The 13582-nt window shown below is 40.6% G+C and overlaps 1 long non-coding RNA gene across 1 annotated transcript; it reads left to right on the forward strand.

Annotated features, from left to right (window-relative positions):
- Nucleotides 1-4339: 4339 nt before the first annotated feature.
- LOC141172957 (uncharacterized) lies at nt 4340-7544 on the forward strand. Its single transcript, XR_012252560.1, has 3 exons — nt 4340-4469; nt 4714-4764; nt 7208-7544. It is a non-coding gene; the product is annotated as an uncharacterized lncRNA (long non-coding RNA).
- Nucleotides 7545-13582: the final 6038 nt, after the last annotated feature.

Consider the following 13582-nt stretch of genomic DNA (forward strand, 5'->3'; position numbering starts at 1 on the left):
TCATCTTTTCTTGGCCTTCCCCAAACCTAACCCACCACTGTTGCTCCTTGCTTGCACCTCCATTCAGCTCCTCTTCCTTCTTCAGCCTCTGGGTTTTCTGTCACTGTGACATAGTGATGTCCATCGCATCCGTCGTAAATAGGAGCATTGCACTCATTTGACAGCATAGGGCCTAATTAGCACTGGTGGCACATGCCAGGAGATCCAGAGGAGGAAGAAGAAGAAGGAAGTGGAGCTGATAAGAGGACCTTCAAGGAAGTGGGGAGCAGTGGCGGCAAGACAGGCAGAGGAAAACGAAAGAGAGGCAAGTATAAGGGTTTATCTTTTTTTAAACTCTTCCCAGCAAATTCAATTTGCACTGAATTCATCTGAGGTGAATTAAATCTTCTCTTAGAATTGAGAAAATCTGCCAGTATTGAATTTCAGGAGATTCACTGAACTCAAACAAATATTTATCCATGGATCACTTTATGAAATTATGTTCAACTCATTTGAAAAAAAAGTACCTAAAAGTGTTTACTTGTATCAGTAGAAGTTGTGTAAAAGTTTTGATTTGGGCTTCATTAAAGATTGACATCCTTTCTAAGACATGACCAACCAATTCCTCAGACATGAATCTAGTTTTCGATTCTTTTGGATACGGCACACCAAATCAAACCTCTTTGTGGGTCACACTTAATATATTTCTAACCAATTGACAGCTCAAACTAAGTTAATGGATCTGAAATTGGTAATATTGGACTATTCACTTTGCTGGATCAATAGATTTGACTTTTTCTGCTCTAGACCCTCTAGATGTGAGAGAACAATGTTTTTTTCTACAATATTCGGAAACTATCCAATGGTATCCATTAATTGAAAATTCTTTTAAAACTGATCTCCCGAGTTCTTATAGGTCCAAATCAATAGATCACATGACTGATGAATTGGGGCTTGGCCCACCACTTAATTCTTGCATGAATGGGCTGTGATGCTCTAAATATTGTGAAACATTTTAACAATCTTCATTGCTGGAAACATTCCAAGCACCATATATATTAAAGACCTTTTCAGAAGAGATTTTCACTGGAAGAAAATCTATTTCAATCTAATCTTCCATGTTCTAATAGGTCCAAGTCAGTGGATCATATGACTGGAGTATAGGTGCTTGGTTCTTCACTAATTGTTTGTGCGTTATGTCTGTGATGCTCCAGAAATCATCTGAAACCTTTCGAAAAGCTTTAGAGATCTTCTTTTTTGGAAACATCCTTAGCACCACGGATTTTGAGAGATTTCCAGTGATAGAAGTACTTGAGTGTCACAATAATGTGTCTTCTGGAGATTCTGAAGATCTTTTAACTGAAGACAGTGCAAAAATGTCCTTCAAGATCACTTATGGTATCATTACATGAAATATTGAAGGATTCAGTTGCGATTCCTAAAATTACTTGAATGGTTAGAGGTGGAGTGACGTTCTTTGGCAACTTGACATTCAACTGATTGACACTGAGTAGCGTAGTTCTTACAAAATGTTCAATGTATCATAAGATCAAAACATTGTTGAGAAAATCATGGATCCACCCTGTTCTTCGGAATAAACCAGTCCTTGAGAACATCCATAAAAAGAAAGGATTTCACTCAAGTCATTAGAAGATGACACTCAATCCTCAACTATGTCTCTGCTTTGTCCCTAGCGTTACTCATCTTATTCAGAGGGAATCCCTCCCAAACTAAGAGGGTTCCACAAAAATGCAGTCTTGTTTGACGAAGGAAACAGTCTATACAACATTCACGTGTTTCGTTCACTTGCACTACGATCAGGGCGTTGAACGATTAAAGGGAAACACTTTTGTCATTGATTTTTGCAGAACGTTCGTTTCCACGTGTCTCGGACATAAAATTGGAAACTCTTCAAAAACTTTGCTTTGTGTATCAGCTCTCTCTGTTGTACGTACGTCAATGAATACAATTGTTTCCCAGGAATGTGTCCTATCAGAAAAATATTAAAATTGTCTATGGAGCTTTCCAAAAATCTGAAAAATTATCAAAAATTGCTTTTTTTTTGCAAAGGGAGTGATTCTGCAATTTTTTAAGGGATTTTTAACATTATGGTTTGTCACAAGTGGGCAAGTTCACATATCCACAACATAAGTTTTAACATTCTGATTTCTGGGGATTGGATTGATCCCCACTAGTCCTACTCTTTCTTCTCTGCATAAGCATAAGCCCACCACAAGCATTTTATAAGGGGGCTTTCTAGCAAAGAAGGAAAGTAGATACCAAGAATTTGCGAAACCTATGTACCCAGGCGCAGTTTTTTTTTTTATTTTAAACACGCTGCTCTTTACTCACCATCCCTCGATCAAAGGCTGAGCCTTCACCGCTGCTCCTGGTGTTTGTTATTGTTGCATCAGCAACGCTGCAGTCAATCACTGAGCTCAGCGGCTCATGCCATCTACTTGGTCAGAGCTGCTGAGCTCAGTGATTGGCAGCAGAACTGTCGACGTGAGACAATAACAGGTACCAGGAGACTCAGCGTTGGACCAGGGTAGAATGAGTAGAGCCCAGAAAATGGGTAACAGGAAAATCGCTTTAACTGAGTACGATATAGCATTTGATTCCCAGCCTATAGTTGCTGCGGCCAAGCACGTAGTGTTTGTAAACTACAAAAGTATTTACTGTCCCATAAATGTAGCAGACCTCCAAATAATCAGTCACCCAAAGCTCATGTCTCAGGCGTGTTCAGGAATCTTCTCACATTCTCTGGGGCAAGATTTTTTTTTTCGTCTGTCGTAGTAAAGTCTTTGGGATATGGACAGAAATTGAGGGTGATGTCACTCAGCCGTCTGCGTACTTAGACAATTCTTGTCATTTAATAAGGTCCACCACCCACATCTGCTCAGACTATAAGTATCTGAGTCCATCAAAGCCTTTACAGCTTAGAGGAACAATACACCTCCGAGAAAGAAGCTTCCAAGACAATACGGAGAATACATACAAATCTTGTACTTCGCAGGTCACAATGCAGAAGAGATTCGCTGTAAAAGTCTTCCTGATACTCGGTGAGTACAAAACCTGCAAACATCACACATAGAAGACTTACAAATCACTCAGGAGCAGGGGCTAGTTGTTAGTTTGGCCGAACTCCTGGAAACATCTTGACCATTCGACTCAGAATTCCCGATACATAATGTCTTCTATCATGATGCACAGTTATTACAAAACAAGCTCCACTCTGCTGTACCTTAGATGTAGCAGAGGTAAGTGTGTAACTGAGCTCATTGGACCGACATGGTTTATTCATTATAAAGAGTACGCTGACATCATGTAGGATGATACATTACTTTACATTTAATTTATTCTTTCTCATGTCTATAGTTCTGCCATTTTTACAGTCTCTCTCATATCTCTCTAACACATATCTATATTTCCATCTATTTCTTATCTTTGTGTCATATCTCTACATTCCTTCCTATCTTTCTTTCCCTTTTCCTCTTCCTTGCCGTTCTACTTGCTTTCTCCGTTCTCCTCTCCCTCTTTCCTTCCTTCTCTCCTTCTCCCCTTTCTTCATTTTTTCCTTGCTTAATTCTCTAACTCCCTCCTTTCTTTCTTCTCATCCTTCCTTCTTCCTTCTCTCCTTCCTTCCTTCCTTCTATCCTTCCTTCTTTTCCATCCTCAATTCTTCCTTCCTGCTTCGCTTTTTCCTTCCTTCCTACTTCCTATCCTCCTGCTTTCCTTTTTCCTTCCCTCTCTACCTCTTTCTTTCCTTCCTTCTCTCCCTCCCTCCTTCCTTTCTTCTTATCCTCCCCTCTCCTTCTCTCATCCTTTCATTTCCTCCCTCTCTTTCTCCCTTCCTTCCAACCCACCTTCCTTCCTTTCTCCCTTTCATTTCTCACTTCCATCCATCCTTTCTTCCTTTCTCCCTTACTTCATACTCCATCCTTCCTTTATCCTTTTCTTTCCCTACTTCCTTTCTCCATTCCCTCACTTCACTTCATTCCTTCCTTCCATTCATTCCATCTTACTTTCTTCCTTCTTTTCTTACTTCCTTCCCTTCCTTCCTTTCTCCCTTCCTTCTTTCCATCCTTCCCTTCTTCCTTCCTTGCCTCCTTCACATCCTTTCTTCCTTTCTTCCCTACTTTCTCCCTTTCCTCCGTCCTTCTTCATATAACTTTAGGGGAGATCTTAGTGTATTCACACCTGTGTTCTAGACTATGAGATGTTCTGAACTATCACAGTCTTACATGATAAAACAGATCAATCACGTGTCCAAACATAATCATTAATACAATCCGATGGAAACACAATTTCCGCCTTCATGTTAAGTCTGACATCTGCTTGAAAGGCTGGAGACGAGTTTTTCAATGAGTCACCTGGGTGCGAGTTTGTATTTCGTCTTTGCTGGATTTAGCTTTAGGAAAGTCTGTGTGCAAGAGAAATACACAACACACAATGCTCTTTACTGTTAAGGAAAGATTCAAGAGATTCAAGTAACTATATCTTAAATCCAGTTAAACTATAATTCTTGGTGAAATACTGGTTGCGGTTTCCAAACATCACAATTATTTTCTATTTTTTATTTGTATTATAACATTTTAATCAAGTAGGAATATATGATATAATATTTACTATAATAAATTTAGACCATTTTAAAAAGTGTAAGTTACCGTATTCAAACACTAATAATAAATGCTAAACATCTTCTATAAATTCTTATTCTTTTTCTTCTTGCAGAACTATTTACTGTGTTTGGAGCCGCACAGGAATCAGCAGCATTACAGCCAGGTAATGACTGATATAAGAATATGTACATTGTTTCAGTTAATCACAATTTGTTTACTAATATAAGTACTGCAATACTAAGAAAGTTATAGGAAATCTTGCAGTAACCTGGTATTCAGCTCACCCATGGATCAAGGATCTCCTCTGCACGGACGGTCTTGTAGTATAGCAAGGAACAATGAAGAGAAAAGGAAGGTACATCCAGCACTGGGTCCTCATAAAAAAAATCTTCTTTATCGCAAACCCATAAAAACTCCAGACATAGAGCAATCGTATACGCGTTTCAGACGGTTACGTCCTCAGTCATTGCATACAATGACTAAGGACGTAACCGTCTGAAACGCGTATGCGATTACTTTATGTCTGGAGTTTTTATGGGTTTGCAATAAGGAAGATTTTTTTATGAGGACCCAGTACTGGATGTACTATAATACTACCCCCAATATATTAGAATATAACTACTATAATACTGCTCCTACATACAAGAATATAATAATTGTATTACTGCCCCTATGTACAAGAATATAACTACTATAATACTTCCCCCTATGTAAAATAATATAACTACTATAATACAGCCCTTATGTACAAGAATATAACTACTATAATACTGCCCCTATGTACAAGAATATAACTACTATAATACTGCCCCTATGTACAAGAATATAACTACTATAATACTGCTCCCTATGTACAAGAATTTAACTATTATAATACTGCCCCCATGTACAAGAATATAACTACTATAATAATGTGCCTTATGTACAACAATATAACTACTATAATACTGCTCCTATGTAAAAGAATATAACTAATATAATACTGCCCCTATGTACAAGAATATAACTACTATAATACTGCTCCTATGTACAAGAATATAACTACTATAATACTGCCCCTATGTACAAGAATATAACTACTATAATACTGCCCCTATATACAAGAATATAACTACTATAATACTGCTCCTATGTACAAGAATATAACTACTATAATACTGCTCCTATGTACAAGAATATAACTACTATAATACTGCCCCTATGTATAAGAATATAACTACTTTAATATTGCTCTTATGTACAAGAATATAACTACTATAATACTGCCCCTATGTACAAGAATATAACTACTATAATACTGCTCCTATGTACAATATAACTACTATAATACTGCCCCTATGTACAAGAATATAACTACTATAATACTACCCCTATGTACAAGAATATAACTACTTTAATATTGCTCTTATGTACAAGAATATAACTACTATAATACTGCCCCTATGTACAAGAATATAACTACAATAATACTGCCCCTATGTACAAGAATATAACTACTATAATACTGCCCTTATGCACAAGAATATAACTACTATAATACTGCCCCTATGTACAAGAATATAACTACTATAATACTGCCCCTATGTACAAGAATATAACTACTATAATACTGCCCCTATGTACAAGAATATAACTACAATAAAACTGCCCCTATGTATAAGAATATAACTACTTTAATACTGCTCTTATATACAAGAATATAACTACTATAATACTGCCCCTATGTACAAGAATATAACTACTTTAATATTGCTCTTATGTACAAGAATATAACTACTATAATACTGCACCCTATGTACAAGAATATAACTACTATAATACTGCCCCTATGTACAAGAATATAACTACTTTAATACTGCTCTTATATACAAGAATATGACTACTATAATACTACCCCTATGTACATGAATATAACTACTATAATACTGTCCCCTATGTACAAGAATATAACTATTATAATACTGCCCCCTATGTACAAGAATATAACTACTATAATACTGCCCCCTGTGTACAAGAATATAACTACTATAATACTGCCCCCTATGTACAAGAATATAACTACTATAATACTGCCCCCTATGTACAGGAATATAACTACCATAATACTGCCCCCTATGTACCAGAATATAACTACTATAATACTGCTCCTATGTACAAGAATATAACTACTATAATATTGCTCCCTATGTACAAGAATATAACTACTATAATATTGCACCTTTATACAAGAATATAACTACTTTAATACTGCCCCTATGTACAAGAATATAACTACTATAATACTGCTCCTATGTACAAGAATATAACTACTATAATACTGCTCCTATGTAGAAGAATATAACTACTATAATACTGCCCCCTATGTACAAGAATATAACTACTATAATACTGCCCCCTATGTACAAGAATATAACTACTATAATACTGCTCCTATGTACAAGAATATATCTACTATAATACTGCCCCTATGTACAAGAATATAACTACTATAATACTGCCCCCTATGTACAAGAATATAACTACTATAATCTCATTTCTGGTTAATAACAGAGATCGTGAAATGATTTTTGTCACATAAGGTTTTGTTTTTCGTTTCATTCTTGCAGATTCCTTCTGTGAGCCCAATAAGGTGTTTTACCAGTGCAAACCCTGCCCAAGAACCTGTGGTGATGTGAATCTCCCTTGTCTGAAGATTTGTCAGCCCGAATGTTACTGTAAACCTGGTTACGTCCTGGCATCTGTCAACTCCAACTCCTGCATCCCCGAGTCTCAGTGCACGTCCTGTGGGCAAAATGCAAAGTACACAGACTGTAACTCTCACTGCCAGGACACATGTGACAACTACATGCAGACAAACAGAGCTTGTCCTATGATGTGCCAGCCTGGCTGTGTCTGTGAGAAAGGTTATGTTATGTACAATGATCAGTGTATTAAGCCCATACTGTGTCCCAGTAGAACACGTGGAATACATCCAATATTATTACCCCTGTTACATGGCAGACTTTCAAACGGCACCGACAGAGCCATTTAGAGTCATACTGCATGGCTTCTAACATATTTAAGTGCACTGTATATATGTTTTATGTTTATGCTTTCAATAAAATTATTGTATTTTGAATTTGGCATTTTGTTTGAGGCTTGAATAAAATAATCAGTAATTGAGGAATAGACCCACAGAGAAAGCATTCATTAGGGTTATATATAGTCTGTAAGTCTGTAAGGTAGCTGTTAGACACATAGTGGATGGAAGATAAATGCCTATACCCTCTGGAGAATCCCCTGTCTAGTGGTAGAAGGTGCCAAGCCCACAGCTTTAGGCAGAGGGGGGAGGTATGTAAGGTGACTATTAGATACATAGTGGATGGGAGATAAACCTGAAGTAATGCTTTAGTGCATATAGGACTAAAAGGAGATAATCGGCCATGACAGCTTGATTATGAGCAGCTGAACAGCTGCTCACTATATCTCCAAACTTGGGTGTGATTCACTGGGTAAATTGAGAGCTGTTTGTCTTACCTTACACTTGGGTTGTGTATGGAGGTTGCAGATCTGCCGGACTGTGTGCCTTTGCCAAAGGACTAAGAAGATGGACTCTAAGCCAAGCGGGCTGACCAGCTCTATTGTATGGACTTGTTACTTTATGCTTTACTTGGTGCCAGACAAAGGCTGTATCAAAGTTATCTGTGATGTGGTTTATGAGGACTGTAATAAACCAGCCGGAATGTAAATTGAAACAGTTCCTATTGAACCTCAGGTCGCTTCCAAGTAAGTAGCATTGTTACATTTGGTGTTAGAACACAGCGTCCCCGGGGAACACGTGTGACTGCTATAGAAGTACTCCATGTCTTGGGTGAAGACAGCTATGAGCCAGAAAGCAATGTCAGACAGCACTGAAGGACCTGTTTAAACACCTTAGGCAAGCCCAGCAGCAGCAACAGCTGCAGCAACACCAGTAACAGCTGCAGCCGCAGCACCAGCTGCACCAGCAAGAGCTGTAGCAGCAACAGCTGGCACAACAGGAGACAAGCTGCTGGTGCAAAAGCTCCAGCAACAGCAGAAGCAGGTTGAGTTACTCACAAAGGCGGCTTGTGGCACGGAGACAGCTTCGACTTCAAGGTCAGCTGATGATTTTTCTATCTGGAAGGCGGTGAGGAGAGTCTTGCAAAAAATTATCCCTGGTGATGATATAGAGGCCTTTTTAACTGTTTTTGAAAGAGTCGCCGATAGGGAGACACTCCCACCACAGCAGTGGAGGGAAGTCATGTCGCCATTCTTAATGCCACTAAAGGCCTACTATAATTTAGCCTTACAGGACGCCAAAGAATATGCGAAATTGAAAACAGAAATTTTGGCGTGCTTGGGGGTGATAATGTCTGTCAGGGCACAATGGGTCCACCACTGGGCATATCACCATACTAAAACCCCCTCACTCCGAAATGTTTCATCTGCTGCACCTCGTCCAAAAGCGGTTACAGCCTGAGTCCTCTACCTCAGCTCAGATGGTAGAGTGAGTTGTAATGAACCGATTCACACGCTTCCATCTGAGCTCGATGCAGACTTGGGTTGCCAAGGGAGGTCCCTGGAATGCCGATGGCTTGGTCAGACTGGTCGAAAGGTATCAGGGGGTCAACGGTTCCTTCTGGAGGCAACCCACTCCATACTGGGGGTCCCATCACGGGGCAGAGGCTAAAAAGAGGGTGAGGCATCCAAGGTCCAAGTCGGCGGCGGAGGTCATGCCGAGGGTCTCATCGGGGAATGTAATTTGCTGGAGATGTCACGGCCCATTGTCCCCTATCCACTGAGCAAATGAATGGTAGCATGGGACACTGGTGTTCATTCTACGCATTTACAGATTGCAGTGTGGACTGTCCACCCGGCGACGGGACCCAAGCTTCTTCGGTAAAAGTGAATGGTCTGCATTTGACAGGACTATTAGACTCAGAGAGTTTGGTGACCATCATGAGGGCCACACTCCTTCTCCAATTGATCCCTGGGAAGAAGGTGGGTGTCCACTGCATTCACAGGGATGCTAAAGACTATCCGGTGGCCAGAGTGGACATTGAGATGGCCCGAGGAACTGACTCCCATGAGGTCGGCTTGGTCCAGGATTTATTGCAACCAATTATCATAGGCCGGAACTTTGTGTTGTTTTTGTACTTGTGGGGAAGGGCTGGAGACCTCGCTCGCTCAGGTAAGAAACAGGTTGGCCCTAAAGAAGTCTCACCAACCCTAGAGTCTGACGGGTTTCCCTTCTGTGTAATGGGGGAAGATGAGGAGGTAGTATTCCCTGAGGCAGGCATTCCTGACACAGGGGTGACCAGAGAAAATTTTGGATCCTCCCAACAAAGGGACCTAACTCTAAGCATTCAATAAAGTAACTGTTATAAACAGCAAAACACAGGAGTAAGGGGCTGACACCAGGTTTCTCTATTTCATTTTGAGTGGGGACTTATTGTATCAGGTTACTAAGGTGAGAGAGGAGATAAGGAAAACTTGATAGTACCATGACTCTACAGAGAGTGGAAATGGTTAATTCACATGTCTTGGGTGGCCATCTGCAGGTGGACAAAACTCAAGAACGGGTTATGTGGAGGTTCTATTGGCCCGGATGTCACGGGGAAATCCTAAGGTAATGCAAGTCCTGTCCCACCTGCCAGTTAACTGCTCTCACCTCTCACTTCCGAAATCCTCTTGTGCCTCTACCCATGAAGGCATGGCAAGAAAGGGACTCCGGTGAAATTCCATGTTTGCTGGTTAAGCCAGAAGGGGACATTGAAGACGTCACAGAAGACAAAACACTGTCAAAGGCCCAAAAACAGCAATGTCGTGAATTGCTGCAGCAGAACCGGGACCTGTTCTCAGATTTGCCGCCGTGTACAGATGTCATAGAACACAAAGTTCTGATGGAACCCCATGTGCGGGTGAATTTGAAGCCCTACCGAATTCCAGAGGCTCGCCAAGAGCAGATCTGCAAGAATGTGAAGCGTATGCTGAATCTCTGGGTCATTGAGGAATCTAAGAGCGAGTGGTCTAACCCGATTTTCCTTGGTCCAAAACCCGATGGAGAATGGAGATTTGGCATTGATTATCGGAAACTGAATGAAGTCTCCAAGTTGCCGCATGTCGATGAGCTGATCGAGAGACTTGGGCCGGCTTGGTACATAACCACCTTGGATCTAACAAAGAGATATGGGCAAATCCCAATGTCTCAAGAAGCCAAGGAGAAGATGGCTTTCTCTACGCCCGACGGTTGCTTTCAATATGTCCAGATACTGTTCGGTTGCTGTTCCAGGTAATGTGTGTATAACCTGTGCTGCTGATGAACACAATGTGTTCTTGAATGAACTTTATTAAAGGTTACAAGTCAATGCATTTCAAAGTTATTTCCATCTTCTTCCTCAGGACATAACCTGACATTTTCTGTTCGGACTGCAGGGAGCTCCGACCACCTTCCAGAGGGCCATAGACAGGATCCTCGCACCCCTTAAGAATTGTGCTGCAGCATACCTGAACAATCTCATAATCTTCAGCCTAGATTGGGAAGTCATCTGGGAAAGGTCCAGGCAGTGTTTGATGCACTCAGGAAGGCAGGGTTCTCTTTGAACCCCCCCAAAAATGTGTCATGGGGAAAGAAGATTCCAAATACCTTGGATATTTAACAGGTAGTGGCAAAATCAAACCCCAGATCAATAAAATGGACACAATCCAGAATTGGCCAAAACCACTCTCAAAGAAGCAAGTTAGGGCCTTTCTGGGAATCGTGGGGTACTACAGGAGTTCATTCCAAACTTTGCCATGGTGGCCGCACCCTTGATCGACCTCCTTAAGGGTACAAAATCAGTCATGGCCAAATGGATGTTGGAGGCGGAGATAGCCTTTCAAAACTGAAAGTGGCTCTGTGTAAGCAGCCAGTCCTGATTACCCCAACTTTAAGAAGTCATTAGTACTCCAAACTGATGCCTCAGAAGTTGGATTAGGAGCGGCCCTCTCTCAAGAGATACACGGAGAGCAGCATCCTGTTCTTTACCTGAGTAAGAAACTGTCAGCATGTAAGAAAAATTATTCCATTGTAGAAAAGAAATGTCTGGTCATAAAGTGGGAGGTGGACACATTGCAATGCTATCTCTTAGGGTGAGAATTTAATTTAGGGTCAGACCATGGCCTACTCAGGTGGATGAGGAAGGAAAATGGAAAAAATGCTCATGTTACACACTGTTTTCTATCCCTGCAGGATTTCCGCTTCCATGTAGAACATAGAGCCAGGAGTAACATGGTAATGCCTATACTCTCTGGAGAATCCCCCGTCTTGTGGTAGAAGGTGTCAAGGCCACGGCTCTAGGAAGAGGGGGGAGGTATGTAAGGTGGCTGATAGATACATAGTGGTTGGCATATAAACCTGAAGTAATGCTTTAGTGCATAAGGGACTAAAAGGGGTTAATCGGCCATGACAGGTTGATCATGAGCAGTTGAACGACTGCTTACATATCTCCACCCCTAGGTGTGATTCACTGAGTAAATTGAGAGCTGTTTGTCTCACACAAGGCTGAGTGTATGGAGGTTGCAGATCTCCTGGACTGTGTGTCTTTGTAAAGGACTAAGCCTCTAAGCCATGCGGGCTGACCAGCACTATTGTATTGACTTGTAACTTTATGTTTCACTTGATGTCGGACAAAGGCTGTATTTAAGTTTTCTGTGATATGGTTTATGAGGACTGAAATAAACCAACCGGACTTTAGATAGAATCAGTAACTGTTATACCTCGGATCGCTCCCAAGTGAGTAGCATTGTTACGAGTCAGATGCAAAACCTACCTACTTTAAGTACAATTTACATAAGTTATAAAGTTACTTTGTAAATCCAAAACATTACTTATCAAGTAAAGCAGGTACTCTACAGAGCTGCACTCACTATTCTGCTGGTGTAGTCACTGTGTTCATACATTACTGATCCTGTACTGATCCTGAGTTACATCCTGTATTACACTCCAGAGCTGCACTCAATATTCTGCTGATACAGTCACTATGTACATACATTGCATTACTGATCCTGTACTGATCCTGAGTTACATCCTGTATTATACTCCAGAGCTGCACTCACTATTCTGCTAGTGCAGTCACTGTGTACATACATTATACTACTGATCCTGTACTGATTCTGAGTTACATCCTGTATTATACTCCAGAGCTGCACTCACTATTCTGCTGGTGCAGTCACTGTGTACATACATTACATTACTGATCCTGTAGTGATCCTGAGTTACATCCTGTATTATACTCCAGAGCTGCACTCACTATTCTGCTGGTACAGTCACTGTGTACATACATTACATTACTGATCCTGTACTGATCCTGAGTTACATCCTGTATTATACTCCAGGGCTGCACTCAATATTCTGCTGATACAGTCACTCTGTACATACATTGCATTACTCATCCTGTACTGATCCTGAGTTACATCCTGTATTATACTCCAGAGCTGCACTCACTATTCTGCTGGTGCAGTCACAGTGTACATACATTACATTACTGATCCTGTAGTGATCCTGAGTTACATCCTGTATTATACTCCAGAGCTGCACTCACTATTCTGCTGGTGCTGTCACTGTGTACATACATTACATTACTGATCTTGAGTTACATCCTGTATTATACTCCAGAGCTGCACTCACTATTCTGCTGGTGCAGTTACTGTGTACATAGTAACATAGTTTGTAAAGCCGAATAAAGACTTGCGTCCATCAAGTTCGACCTGTTAGTTCTGTAATTGCTAAAGTTGATCCAGAGGAGGGCAAAAACCCCAAATGATTTGGCCAATCTTCACCTGAGGAAAAATTCCCTCCCGACTCTGAAACCAGCAGTCAGAATAAATCCCTGTATCAACCTACTATTTTATTTTATTTTTAAGTATATGCTGAAATCTGCCTGGTATCTAGAAATGCATCCAGTCCCCGCTTGAACTGGTGTAGTGAATCTGACATTACC

This window comes from Phyllobates terribilis, unplaced genomic scaffold (assembly GCF_046119375.1).
Source record: "Phyllobates terribilis strain yellow unplaced genomic scaffold, ASM4611937v1 Scaffold_12__6_contigs__length_324123572, whole genome shotgun sequence".
NCBI lineage: Eukaryota > Metazoa > Chordata > Amphibia > Anura > Dendrobatidae > Phyllobates > Phyllobates terribilis.